The sequence below is a fragment of the Panthera tigris genome, chromosome D2, assembly GCF_018350195.1.
Source record: "Panthera tigris isolate Pti1 chromosome D2, P.tigris_Pti1_mat1.1, whole genome shotgun sequence".
NCBI classification, from domain to species: Eukaryota; Metazoa; Chordata; class Mammalia; order Carnivora; family Felidae; genus Panthera; species Panthera tigris.
The window spans coordinates 54,135,706-54,150,558 of record NC_056670.1 but is presented as its reverse complement, the minus strand read 5'-3'; positions in this window follow the sequence as shown (position 1 = coordinate 54,150,558).

Genomic DNA, 14,853 nt, shown 5'->3' with positions numbered 1-14,853 from the left:
TTTTATTCCACAGCTTTAGACAAATATGAATTTGAAATGAGGTGACCTTGCCATGAATTGAACCACAAATTATGCTGTTTAAACCGACATCTCTCTGCTGCCCTTTGGAGCAAAATATTGTTGCGTTGCGGAACAGGACGTGGAATTTGGAATCCAGTGGTTGAGAGTTTCTAACCCCAGAGCTCAGTCAAATTTAAAAGCAACCCTAACTCATTTTCCTTAGGAATCTCAGCTACTGGAGGGAAATGCTCAACATGGAATTTACGTGAGTTGTCACCTTTCCTTCAGTGAAGGCTGGAATTCAGGGTCGAATACCAATGTTGCCAGTCACTACGCTGTTGTTGGGCAGCTGTGTGTGCTGTTGGGGACAGCTTCTGCAGAGGTCATTGTCTAAAAAAGTACCTCCCTGGACTTGCTGTATGGTTTGTGTCACCAGAGTTTCAAACAGGCACTTTCTGGCCAAAGTTACTTTGTCCTGTAAAGAGATGATACCCATTTCAAGCAGCAGCGACATTTTTGAGGTGTTGCTATTTCTTCAGAAGATTTACACCTTTGATTTTGTACTTTTTAAACAGGAAGCTTTATCACATTTGCCGGCCACGTGTATAAACAAGATATTTTCTCCTTTTCCATCCAGTGACTACAACTAGAAAGTGAGAAACCTCTTTTGCCTTTCTTTTTCCTCCCTGGTTTGGGGAAGTAAACATTAGAGCATACGTGGGGCTGTCACAAAAACAGGGAGCTCATCATCATCTCCTGTGATTCCTGAACATGATGGGAAGAAGTCCCTCTGAGTGCTCCACTGACTAAATTAGACAAGGCACCATCTGATACCTGCTTCACAGCAGTGCCCTCATCCTGCAGTCTCCTTATCAACGTGGAGATGACTCACTCTGTTTTCCTCACTCAGAGAGATTTGCTCTGGTTTGCTGATTATGGCAGTGATTAAATAAAAAATGGTTCCTGCAGAGGTATGCTTGAAAAAATAACTGCATTATTTTTGCTCGAACTTGCACAATTGAACTTTCATATTACAGTCAGTTAGGTATTGGTTCTTGGGCTTTTTTGGGAGAGGGGTCAAGACCCCTCTAAGGCACATATGCACATTGCCTAATTTGCATATATAATGGATTCGCACCCCTCCACCCAGGTATCATGCCTTCTAACTTAGTCACACAAACCATTAGCATATTATTATAAGAGTGATTCTGAGCAGCAGGTTACCTGCTCTGGATGGCATTTCTGTTAGAGAAAGATTAAGGAAGATAGCTATGTTCAAAGCAGCCTAAGTTTATTGAAATTTGCAACTGCCAGAATTGGCTCAATATGGACTCAAAAGCTGGAAATTCTCTTCTATGAATTGCTTTTTTTTTTTTAGTTTATTTATTATTTTGAGAGAGAAAGTGAGCATGAATAGAGTAGGGGCAGAGAGAGAGAGGGAGAGAGAATCCCAAGCAAGCTCTGTGCTGTCAACACAGAGCCCAACACGGGGCTCAGTCCCACGAACCACAGAGATCATGACCTGAGCTGAAATCAAGAGTCAGACACTCAACCACCTGAGCCACCCAGGCACCTCAAATTGCTATTATTTTAATAAAAAAGGGAAAGAGGTACTTTTACCCTTTTTGCTTTCCAACAGCTAATCTCCTGTTTTTCTCAAATTCATTTATTCCTCTTCTCACCTCCCTGTTCAAGAGAAAAGTTATTATGGAGAAATATAGATTAAAAAAAAAAAGTGTATAGAGTTCAGTCTTCATTTTCCAACCAAGTTTGTGTTTCTAGATGTTCCATTTGTTCCCTGAGTTAATTACGTTTATAAGCATCCTGTCTGTTGTGGCAGGTTACAAACTAGCTGCCCAGGAAACACCAGTTTTAAGTATTTGAAGTAAGTGGCCAGAATTTTAAAAGTGAGGCAATTTCATATAATTTTATTTCTAACTCCTCTTGACCGAGTATCTTGCAGTATCAGGCCGTATCCTTGCGTGGAGCAGAGTGGGCTAAACGGAGGACCAACGGTTGTTCCTCTTGTGGGGGCCTTCGGGGCCCAGTTTGCTGCAGTCCCCGCACACCCACTTGTCACCTGCTTAGCTCGCTCAGGCTTTTGGTTTTGTAACCTGTGACTTATGGTTTCAGTTTCAAATCTTACCTCAAAGAATCAGGGGATCTGGAGGCTCAACAAAACATTGTTTTGGTATCCTCCTTTGTAAATTACAGAAACTAAATTCAAAATGATAAGGAGAGGGGTGCCTGGGTGGCTCAATCAGTTAAGTGTCCGACTTTGGCTCAGGTCATGATCTCACAGTTCATGGGTTTGAGCCCTACATCAGGCTCTCTGTGTCACCTCAGAGCCCCCTTCAGATTCTCTGTCCCCCTTTCTCTCTGCCCCTCCCCAACTCGTGCTCCCTCTCTCCCTCTCTCAAAAATAAACAAACATTAAAAAATTTTTAAATAAAATGATTGGGAGAAAAACGGTTGGGGCAGTGGAGTAGTGAAACAAATATTTTTTCCTTCAAGAGATTTGTGTGTTTTTTAATAAGAGGAAGGAAAGAAAGCAATAAGGTAATTTTTAGAGTATTCTTTACAAATACCAAATGATTAGATTAGTTGTGAAACATATGTATTCTACATAATGTGGTTTGCTCATAAAATTACCATATTGGGAACATTTATATAAATCTAATTAGATTTTTTTTCTCTTAAATATTTTCCTTTTTCTTTCTTCAAATGGAACTGAACTACTGAACTTGAAGGAGCTGAACATTTCTTAAGTTTTTTTTATAATAAGATCAAAATATAAAACTGGATGACAGAAGTCACCATTTTCACGAAACAGTTGTTAGTTTTTGAGCCCTGGTACCTTCCAAAGTAATGAGTAGATTACAGGAAAGGAATTTCACACAAATGAGACCAAGCCAACAAACCAACCTCAGATTTTAATAACCATGTGAACTAACCATTACCATTTTATGAACTTTGTGATAGGCAGTTTCTGTTTTTTTCTAAGAATTCCTTTTTTTCCCCCTCTTAAAAATCATTCTTGTAACCTTCTGAAAATGGGATGCCGGCCAGGATGCCGACAACATCTCCGTCCTTTAGCTTCCTGGTTTTAGAGTGCAAGCCCATCACAGAGGAGTCTGGGCTCCTCACCCTGGCCACCCTGACTTGCCACCTACCTTAGGACAACATACCTTCTCTGGGCTTCATTTTTTTCTTATATAAAATGAGATCATATTTGGGTTAGCTGTGAAGAATTCTCTGACATGTAGCAAACCCTTCGTTCTGGGCATAAGTTTTGGGAAACTCTGGTGTCCTGGCCAGACAAGTTCTGTGGGGCTAGAAGGGCAGAGCCTCAGTGGAGAGGGGTTCCTCATGGTTGCCTCGAATAGACATGGAAGAGCTAAGTACAATGAGGTTTGTACTCAGCAAGCTCACGGCATGACCCTCAACCCACCATTCTGGGAGAGGACTCTGGACCTCTGCTTAGTAGACAGGACAGAAGCGAATTAGGAAGAATTTTAGCTTCTTGGCATTGTGTAGAATATTTCCAACCTTTGGTGCTCCCAGGTCTATGAGTGGACTCACATTTGCTGTTCGGATTATCTTTACACTTGAATTATACGATCCTGGGTCATACTTTTCCTTTCTTTGTGGCAGTCCGACACCAGTTACATACCATCTCTTGGCTATTACGTGGCAAAACTGTTGACCGGAACAAAAAGTAAATGGCAAGTGGAGAGGTTTTAGCTGAGTAAACGATACATGTTATAGAACATGGTCAACACAGGACAGTGCCATAGAGGCTGCTGCGGGTGTTTTGTGGTGGGCCTGGGTCTGCAGTTGGCGGAGAGTGTGGTGTTCTGCTTGTCATTGGTTGGCAGCTTCTAATGGCACTTGGAGCATGGAAATATAAATATATGCACATACGCTATAACATATGTAATATATGTTAAATGTATTGTGTGTGTTTTATATCAAATATATTGTGTTTTTTAGGAAATTTATGTCAGGAATAAATGGCACTGCAATGATTTCAGTGCTGCTTGGGTTATCATTAAAGGGGCTGTGTGTGTAGGAGCCCATTAGAGACCAGAGACTAAGCTTGCAAAGGCCTTGCGATTGTTTTAAAAGGCTTTTGACATATTCTAGGCTGCATTCTTGGCTCACATACCTAAAGATACTGTGGATTTTGCAACTCATTAGATCGGCCCTTCAACATTAAGTCAGTGATTTGTTTTGTTTACTCGTTTGTTCAGGCAACAGCTATGGAGTAGCGAATACCTTACATAGTGCCTTTTGGCATTTGGAACATATCCACGTACCTCAGCCACTCAGGTGTGCTGGTTTCAGAGGCCAGTCAGATGCGCGGGCAACAGCCTGCATTGGTCAGTGACCGTCTTTTGTGCTTGTGAGCAGATATACCCACAGCTTGGCCTGGGCTATTTAGGAAGGAACTCGGGACAGGTGGACAGAAGGGTTGCTATGGGGGCTGGGCTTGGACAGTCGTGCCCAGGAACAGAGGGGGTGGGAGTCCTCTGCTGAGCATGAGTGGGGTGGGTGGGATGTGGTTGTGGCTCTGAGGAAGATGGAAACTATTTGGAACAGCTGCCGTGGGTTGGGCACTAGGGGCTGAGCGAGAGCTGAAAGCTAGGCCTGCTGAGTAACTAGGAGGAAGCCGTAGTGGACAGCAGGTGTGGCCTGGCTGTGTGACTCTGGGACAAATGGAGAGAGGCTGGGGTGCGGGGTGGCGGTAGGGATTGGCCTGTTGCTTGATGATTGACCTAGTGTAGGCATATGCCAGCCGTGTGAGTGTGGCCGGACAGGGAGCTGTCGAGGGTGTCTGAGGGTGCTGGGCAATACCTCTACTTAGCATGGCTTATAAGGCCCTTTGTGTCTGAGCTCCTCCCACCTTGCATGCCCTCTTGGGCCATTCCTGTGTACTTTTATACATATTATTCCCTTGGTCAAATTATTTCCTCCTCCAAGTGCTGGCTCAGGCATCAGTGCTGGGAAGCTGTTCCTGCTTGCACTCTGCTCCAGTCTCTGCTGGGGCAGCTGACCCTTCGCCCCGTCCACATGTCTCTCCCGTGGTACCGTAGAGGCTTGTTCACAGGCCACTGGCATATGTGGAGCGATGGGTTCATTGAGTAGAGGACTGTCCTAGTACCTAGACGTACAGAATGTGTTCGGTAAATGTTTGCTGAATGGAAGCATAACTGCTGTGTTGCAGTATTAGTTTGTAATATTAGGTACCTATCTATCCATCTATTGGTTGATAGAGTAAACAATACATGTTATAGAACATGGTCAACACAGGACGGTGCCATAGAGGCTGCTGTGGGTGTTTTGTGATGGGCCTGGGTCTGCAGTTGGCAGAGAGTGTGGTGTTCTGCTTGTCATTGGTTGGCAGCTTCTAATGGCACTTGGAGCATGGAAATATAAATATATGCACATACACTGCAACATATGTAATATACATGAAATGTATTGTGTGTGTGTATACATATCTTAACTGATAGGTAGATAATATATGTATTAGATATATATTAGATAGATAATATATATGTATAAATATTAGACCTAGAAGAAAACTATAAGACCAGCTAGTTCAACTTACTCATTTTATAGTTCACGGAGAACTGAAACTCAGAGAGATTGAGTGCCTAACCTGATGTCACACAGCTTGCTCGAGGCAGAGCTAGGACTCAAAATCACCTCCCCTGTCTCCAAATGCCATATTCCTTCCACTGTGCCACAGCAGTCTCCGGATGTGTCTGTGCATGACTTAAGTGTGTGAAGACAGCAAGCCTCTGCCTCCGCTAAGTGCGTGGTTGCAGGCTAATGTCACTACTCATGGTGGTATGTTATCTCATTTTTCTCCTAGGGAGGAAAACTGTGTCCTGACAACCCGAGGACCTTTTCCTCCGCATTGTGCCAGGTTTACAACAGCCCTTACCTCACTGCTTCCCCTTCCCTTTCCGGGTTTGTCCTAGTTTATCTTTGGTTAGGGCGAGCATCAGCAACTGTTTCTAAGTAAATAGAGGAATTGCAGATTCAGGGTTTGTGGTTTCCAACATTCAGTGCTTTGGGCTTCAGCCTGTCCCCTTCTGACTGCTGTCATTGCTACTCCTGTCTCCAGATTGCCCTGATTTAGCATGTGTTCAAGACTGGTAGTGTACAATGGAAGTTTCCTTCTTGGAGCAAGCAGAAGAACTGACAGAGCACTGAAAAAGGGAAGCCTTAGGAGAACGAGAGTGGGCATATGTCTGAACTGTTCTGTATCAGTAAAAACAACAACAACAACAACAACAACAACAACAACAACAGGGTATCTGTTGGTTTCCAGACCCATCCTTGGAGAATGGGATACATTTTGGGTTGTCTAGAAATGCTTGCTGTGTATTTTCCGTCTCCAAACTTGTCTCTGTGCTTTTGGATAATATTTGATGCTTAGAATGTTCTGTCTAGGGTTAAAGTCTCAGTGTGACAGAGGGTGGGGTGTGGCTGGTTCCCTTACCGCCTATTCACGGATGACGCAGTTTTGTGAGGTTGGTTCCAGGTCACTGCAGATCTTCTTAACTCCCTGCCCATTACCCTTGGTCTGAAGTACCTTAGGGTCAGTTCCAGGACTAGAAGATCTGGACATGAATTCTGGGGGTGGGGGTGACTGGTTTGAACCTTTGGGCTCATCTGTTAATTAACCAAACAGTACATGGAAACAAATGCCCATTTTGAAAAAAATGCTTTGGAGACCAGGGTCTTCAGAGTTTTTATTACTTCAGGGAGCTCTTCAACACTGCTCCCTCTTAGCACTTCCATACTCCCCTCGCTTTTTTTTTTTTCTTTTTCTTTTTTAAGTAGGATGATGCCCAGTGCCCCCATTAGCTCAGAAATCCTGTGGCTTGGAACAAGGCCAGTGTCTTTGGTTTTAGGGGTTTCTGAAGCCACTTTGGACCTTCTTGGCTCCCAGGCACTTGGGAGCCTGTTTCTGATTCTCCCTGGGCTGGTTTTGAGTTCCAGGTATTGAGCTGAAAGTACATCAGCCAGGGAGTTGGACTGCATCAGGAAGTATTTTGATTTGCTATATTCTCTGCTTGGCATCTACTCATTTCCTTCAGGGACATCCCCTTCCTTGGAAAAAATAACTCCAAAGATGCTTGTCTGACCTATGAGCTAATAAGAAGGCACTCCAACCAGGCGCTTCCCTTTAAGGATCTTGGTTTGTCAGTCACAGGTCACCGGGTGAGAAGGGCATCACCAAATTTAAAATGTTCCTGCATCCACTCCTCCTTGACCCACCTGCCGGCAGTGGTCCTTATGCTGGCTCATTTTAGAATGACAATCTTGGGACAGAACCAGCATTGACGATAGCAGATGTTGGCCAGAGAGTTTTGTTTTTTTTTTAAGTTTATTTATTTCCAGAGAGAGAGAGACAGCACGAGCAGGGGAGGGGCAGAGAGAGAGAGAGAGAGAGAGAGAGAGAGAGAGAGAGAGAGAGAGACAGAATCCCAAGCAGGCTCTGAGCTGTCAGCACAGAGCCTGACACGGGGCTCGATCTCACAAACCGTAAGATCATGACCTGAACTGAAACCAAGAGTTGGACGCCTAACCAACTAAGCCACCCAAGTGCCCCTAGAAAGTGTTTCTAAGGTGTCAGCCATCACACTGCTGGTGTGCCCTAAGAGGTACCCTAACTAGTGGCCTCTCTGAGCCCCAACCCTGAGCTCTGCTCCAGGTGTGTGTAATCTTCCTCTGTGATGCCATAACTTCTCTGTAATTAGGAACGAGAGCATTAGAAGGGGCTCTGCTGGGATCCCAGAGCTGTGTTGGGACCTCATCTGGAAGCTCTCTGAGGAGCATCATAAGGACTCTCACATAGCTAAACTTGACTGCTCTTTTCAGTAACCACTTTGGGCTCTTGGTCTGTGTGAAGCATGTGGCCAGGGATAGGTAGATTTCACGTGTATTCACCTTAAATTTCATCTTGTTAGATTTGATTCATCTTACAACCTCCAAAGAACTTTGAATACCCAGCTTTTGTCATCTAACATGGTGATGAGCCCTCCCTCATGTACGTCACCTCTAGATACAAGTTGTAGATTAAATGTACAGGACAGGCCTAAGTCCCTGTGCCTGCAGGCTGGTGGCTCAGTCATCTCTATGTAAATCTGCCTAATTGCTCATATTCATATTCACAAGAATATCATAGAACTGTTAAAGCCTGGCTCGAGTGAAGTTATGCTCATCTGAACTATCAGTCTTCTAAATCTAACAAAAAAGAGAATTGGTTCATTTGATACTTGATTATGGCGAACCTCTATCAGTTTTTGGCAGTCATCACTCTTGAGTATTCATCTATGTAATACTCCAGGCTAGAATTTTTCTGGACGTTAGTGCCAAGCCTGTTGGCATATACTTCTAGAATCTTCCTTTTGTTAATTATTTAGTTCCTTATCTTTGAACGCCATTCCTTTCTTTGAGGTTTCTGAAGGACTGCTGACGGTGATTCATCTGCGGCATAGGTCCATACTTTGGCTGTCTGTGGGTGTGATTCATCTGAGCCTAAAAACCTGACTGGACTTAAAATGGCAGTAGCTCCCCCGGCTCCACACCTGTCTTAGTTACCAGAGTCGCCTCTTCCAGTCAGCAGTTACCAGAGTCGCCTCTTCTGGTTTGAAGAACGTTCCCTTAGCGCAGGCGAGGAACTATTTCTCTTCTCCTCCGCTGGCTGCAGCGTCCCACTGGCTTCCCCAAACAGGCCTATGCTTCTTTGCTTTTCTTCTCACTCTGATGCTAATTTGACAAACAAATGACAAACAAAAACCTACCCCTGATCGTTATTCACATTTCTCACCTGTTGTAATTCATCCCAGATACTAGCCTTTTGGACTTTCTTCTGACTGATAAATGCTGCTGTCCTTTGTTTAGCTTCATCTCTATTCTATCCTCCTGCAGCCCAGACATGCAAATAGAGCATCCCAAGCTAGGAGTGCAGCCCTTTAAAGGACTTTGCAGGGCCTTCCTGGCTGTGGTCCTCCCTGGGCTCTTTGGACCACAGGAGGATTTCTCCAAGCTCAGATAACCTCTGCCTCCCTGTTTGCCTTTCTGATACTTAGCTTCTCACCGTCATATTCTCTCTCATTTTAAGCTCTGACTGGCTCTCTGGGCTGCCTGGCATAACCCTGTGGGGCTGAGTTAATGACTCAGGACAGGAGTCGGCCATGCTGACCGCCCAGAACTTTCATTCCCACCCTGACTCCCCGAGAGACCAGCTCTTCAAACCTCCCACCCAGGGCAGGGCAGGGCTGGGGCCACCGATACCTCTGCCAGAGTTGAATTCTCAAGGAGCATCTGGGCCTCTCCCTGAGCTGAGGCAAAAGACCAAGGCTGCCCAGCCCCGGGTCAGAGAGCCAAAGGAAGGGAATAGGCCAGGGATGGGCCAGCAGAGGGAACGGGCTGGCCGAACTCAAAGCAGGACATCTGGGGGAGGCTGGAAAGTTTGCTTTCGATAACTCTGAGGACTCTAATCCAGGGGGCCAGGCAGCGGGTCATTCCACTTTTCTGCAAGAGGAACTCGGTACTGGGAGACTGCCTTCTGAGTCGCCATACTATTTTGGGATGAGTAAGTCAAGGAGCAACCCTCTCCTGGCGCCTGGAAGTGCCTCACATTTCCTCATTTTAGACTTGCCGTTCCTATAAAGAAAAGCGTCAACTCCGTTACAGATGCTGGATCATTAAGGCTCAGGCTGGATGGAATTTTATCTCCCCACTGTCTGTGGACAAGGATTTACTGAGAAAAATCTCAGTAAGGGATGTTGATTTAGGGAAGGCTTTTTAGAGGACCCACTTTAGGAATGTGCATTTGCATACAAACAATGAAAGTGCTAATTAAAATGATTCTCACATAGTCATTTTAGCCATGCAGGGACTGCAGCTCGGCAACACTTGTATAGTGGAAATGAGTGTACTTGGAAATAATAAAGTATTGCTCCTTTCATCCATCTAACCAACTAAGACTTATTGAACGCCTTCTGTTTGCAAGGCACTGTGCTAGAACCAGGGGGTTGGGCATTGAAAGGTCAAGTACAAAACCTGATGTTTGCCCTCTAGGGTAACCAACTGAGGGGGGTTCCTGGGACATGAGACTACCAGGAAAGTCCAGGGAGAACCAGGGTGATTGGTCACCCTACCTCAAGAGTTGAAAGTTAGTAGGAATTAACCAAGTCCCTAAAATGCTCTGCCTGTGGATGGAGACCACATCCAGTCACATTGTTTTAAAAACTCTCTGTATTTTGGGGCGCCTGGGTGGCTCAGTTGGTTAGGCGGCCGACTTCGGCTCAGGTCATGATCTCGCGGTCTGTGAGTTCGGGCCCCGCGTCGGGCTCTGTGCTGACAGCTCGGAGCCTGGAGCCTGTTTTGGATTCTGTGTCTCCCTCTCTCTGGCCCTCCCCCATTCGTGCTCTGTCTCTCTCTGTCTCAAAAATAAATAAACGTTAAAAAAAATTTTTTTTAAAAACTCTCTGTATTCTGCCCTTAGAGTTTTTCCTCCTCCATGTTTCCTCCTCCATGTTGACTCCTCCATGTAGTCAAATTCCCTTTTGAAGCTATATACCAACACTTAGAGTATTTCTGTTGCCATCATCCACCATACCGGCATCACCTGTCACGGGGCACCTGCTATGTGCAGGACTTTGGACTTTGTCGTGGGGAGTGTAGGTGGGGCCGGTTCAACACTGAGGTGCTATGAAAGCCTTTCCAGCTCCTGACGGAACACCACCACCAACTCCTTACCTTTTTCAAAAAGTGTGTTAGGGCACAGTAGGTGCAGAATAAATATTTGTGGATTGGAGGTTATCAACTTTGCAGTTAAGAGTACAGGTTCTGGAGTCCTGTAGACTCGGTTTCAAATTCTCTTCCATATACTTGCTTCGTGATCTTGGCTTGCTGTAACTTAACCTATGAGCCTCATTTTCCTCTTTTGTGGAATTGAGATTAATACAAGGGATTTATTGTAATATGCCATAATAGTAATAACAACTATGATAGGCTGCATGGTATAGTGTATAATTGAATATACTCTGGACTCAGACCGTCAAAGTTCAGATCCCATTTCCTAGTTATGTAACCGCAGGCAAGTTATTGAGCCGCTCTGGGTCTTAGTTTTCTTATCTGTACAACAGAGATAATAATAGTACCTCTAACAGAGGGTCATTAAAAGTGAGAATTGTACGTGAATCTCTGAATTTTCCAAGGGTGATGAGGGTAAAGTTAGTATGACAACATTCCAGGCAGCTCCTGCCTGTGGTTTTGGCAAAGTAAAACCATTGTTTGGGTCTCAGCTTTCAGTTAAAATTCCGATGTAATCTCAGACCTTATTTTTAACCCTGCCCACCCTCATTTCCCCTTTTCTGATATATATTCATGTATATCTAAATGCTATCTTTACTTGTATATCTAAAAATATGTAAGAATTATACAACACCTTGTGCTTGGCATGTAATGTCATATAAATGTTTGCTAAACTGTAAAAACTATACAGCATTTCATTTTGGTTATTTTAAAATTTCTGTGAGATTAGACAAGTATTAGTCTCTTGCCACCTGTTTATTGTTGTTATATTTGAGGGACAAAAATGAGATTCTGATGGGTTAAAATGGCTTGCCGAAGGGAACCTCGTTAGTAAATGTTAACTGGGCCCAGAACCCATGGTATTTGCAATAAAAGGTACAGGTGTACCTATACTCGTTTATCAAAGGCACATGGGTATGCACAAAAACATTAAGTCTTTGATATAATAAATCTGGAGACAAGCGAATAGTGTATTTACCCCCTTCTATATCCACTGCTCTCACTCAAACGTGCCGTGATCCCTTAGAGTACTGCTAACTGATGTTCTCTGTGAATTGCAGCATTGAACTTGTACACTCCAGTTGGTTCTCTGAAACTTATTAAGGTTGCCAGTTTAAACCTCTTCCAGATTCTGTCTACTATCTGGCTGGACTCCCTTTGGAGACCAAAAGATGCTACTGTGTTTATATACCTGATTGCAGAGCCTCTTAGAGGAGCCATTTCATTCAAGGGGATCCCAGGCTACATAGGAACACTCCCTCTCCCCCTGCCTTTATATGTGGTGTTGAAACACTTCATTTCTTGTAAGAAAGTTAATTATGAAAGGGGCGTGTCCAGGAGTGTGAATATAGGTTTAAAATGTTTGTGTTTACCAATCTGCCACTCACTCAGATACCTTTAGATTAAAACATGTTCATGTTTGTTCATTAACGTGAGCACTTAAAAAATGCTGCTGTGTAAGGTGTTAAAATATAAATATTCTATATGAGCAGTGAAAGGTGGTTTAGTACTTAAGTCCTATTTTTGAGCTCTGGAATTCAATTCCTTCCTGTTACCAGCTGAACCTGGGACTGATGTATTAGATGAAAATATAGTCCTATCTTCAAACGTGGACAACAGGACATTCTGTCCTCCAAATTTCAGTGTTTGAATCGGGCGTTGCAGGAAACTTGGCTCCCTCTCTTTCTTTTCAAAATAATAAACAGAGATGATGTTGCCTCAGGTTTCATCTGATGGGGCTTAGATGCTGTTGCCTCATAAAGGCTGATTCATAGACAAATGGGAACTAATTATAGTAACGTAAAAATAACGTCCCCGTTTAAATTTGGCAAGGCAAGATGCCTTGCATGTTTTGTAGGACATGAGAGACTGTTTCTTTAGTGGCATGGGGGTGACATACCCATTCCTATTTTAGCCACACAGTGGTTGTGCTGGGTCACTACCTGCCCTCTTTTATTTTTTAAAGGATTTCTCTTGCTCTCTCATGCACACGCCATGCACAAACGTTGAAACACCTCTTACTACCTTCTACACAGGGAATTCTCTCTTGTTATTTATCCACTGCATTTTTAAGAAGCAAGTGTCGGAGTAGTAGAAAGCGGATGGCATTTTATTCATATATGTGTGTGTGTGTGTGTGTGTATATATATATGTATATGTATACATATATATGTGTGTATATATATATACATATATGTGTGTGTATGTGTGTGTATATATATATATATATATATATATATATATATATATTTAAAGTTAATTTATTTTGCACGAGAGAGAGAGAGAACACATGCCTGGGTGTGTGCAAGCATGCTTGCAGGGGAGGGGCAAGTGAGAGGGAGAGAATCCCAAGCAGGCTGCACACTGTCAGTGCAGAGCCCGACCCAGGGCTTGATCCCACAAACCGTGAGATCATGACCTAGGCTAAAATCAACAGCTCAACTAACTGAGCCACCCAGGTGCCCCAGAAAGTGGATGGCATTTTCAATTTATCTTTTAGTTCTAATTATTTTGGAATATCTACTATGAAAAAGTATTTGATGAAATGAATGGAAAAGTGTCACAGGGTATTCCTATCACTTCTTACCTTCCCTACTTGGAATTAGGTTGGAAAACATTCCACCATGATTTTCTTCAAATAATTTTGGTCTTTGAATTTGCTTTATATAAATAGGTGATACATGAACCATGTTCTTAATTCAAAAATTAGAAAGATATTTGTCATGAAAATTAAATCTTCCATCTTTTTTTCTGTCAAATTCCAGTACCTAGCTTTCTCCTCAGAAGCACCAGTTTCTTGTGAACTATTCTGGAGGTTTTCTCTGCATCTGTAAATATGTATGTTTGTCTGTTTTCTTTACACAAATGACTTCATACTATCCATGGCGTGTTTGGACCCATGGTATTATCCATGGTTATTTAACCATAATTTTGGAAATCATTCCATCTTACAGTTTGAGCTACCTCATGGTCTTTAATAGTTGTTTCTGTTGAATAGATGTGTCATAACACATAAACAATAGTTTATGAATGGTATTTAGGCTACTAAATCTTTTGCTACTAAAATCATGGAACAATGATGACCCCATACATCTGCTATGTGATAGGCACTCCATCTTGGTGGTCATCAGTGTGGGCTCTAGAGCCTAAGGGCCTGGGTTTAAATCTCAGTTTCTCCATTTACTGTTGAACTCTATGGTCTTGGCTAGTTACTTATTCTTTCTGTGCTTCAGTTTCATCATTTCTAAGATGGTATTCATCTTGTAGGTAGGATGTGATGATTAAAAGCCTTAGTCTAAAATACCATATGATTTTACCCATATGTGGAATGTAAGAAACAAAACAGATGAACATATGGGAGAGGGGGAAGAGAGAGTGAAACAAACCATGAGGGACTCTTAAAGATAGAGAACAAAATGAGGGTTGATGGAGGGGAAGTGGGTGGGGGATGGGCTAGATGGGTGATGAGCATTAAGGAGGGTACTTGTTATGATGAGCACTGGGAGTTGTATGTAAGTGACAAGTCGTTGAATTCTACTCCTGAAACCAATATTGCACCGTATGTTAACCAACTAAAATTTAAATAAAAGTTTGAAAAAAAACCCCAACAACCTTAGTCTATAGAAAGCTTATAGACCGTGCCAGGCATGTAGACTGGTCTGTACGTATTTATTAATAGTGTCATTTGGGGTGATGTGGAAACATCGGAATTTTAAGATGCACTTATCTCTGTGTGTTTCTGACCCACTACTAGTAGTAAACAATTTTTGTGTATAGGTTGTAGCTCCTAAATTTACTGAAATGTCATGCCCATCCACCCCTCCCCCATTTCCTCGTTGCTTTTGTGTAACATCCTGGAGGAGAAAAGGAAACATTTCTGGCCACTCTACTCAGGTGTTCAGACCCCTTCAAAGGCATAAAATGTATTGCCTATGGTGATAATTTGTTTTGAAGTTTATTTACTTATTTTGAGAGAGAGAGAGAGGAGAGAGAGAGAGAGAGAGAGAG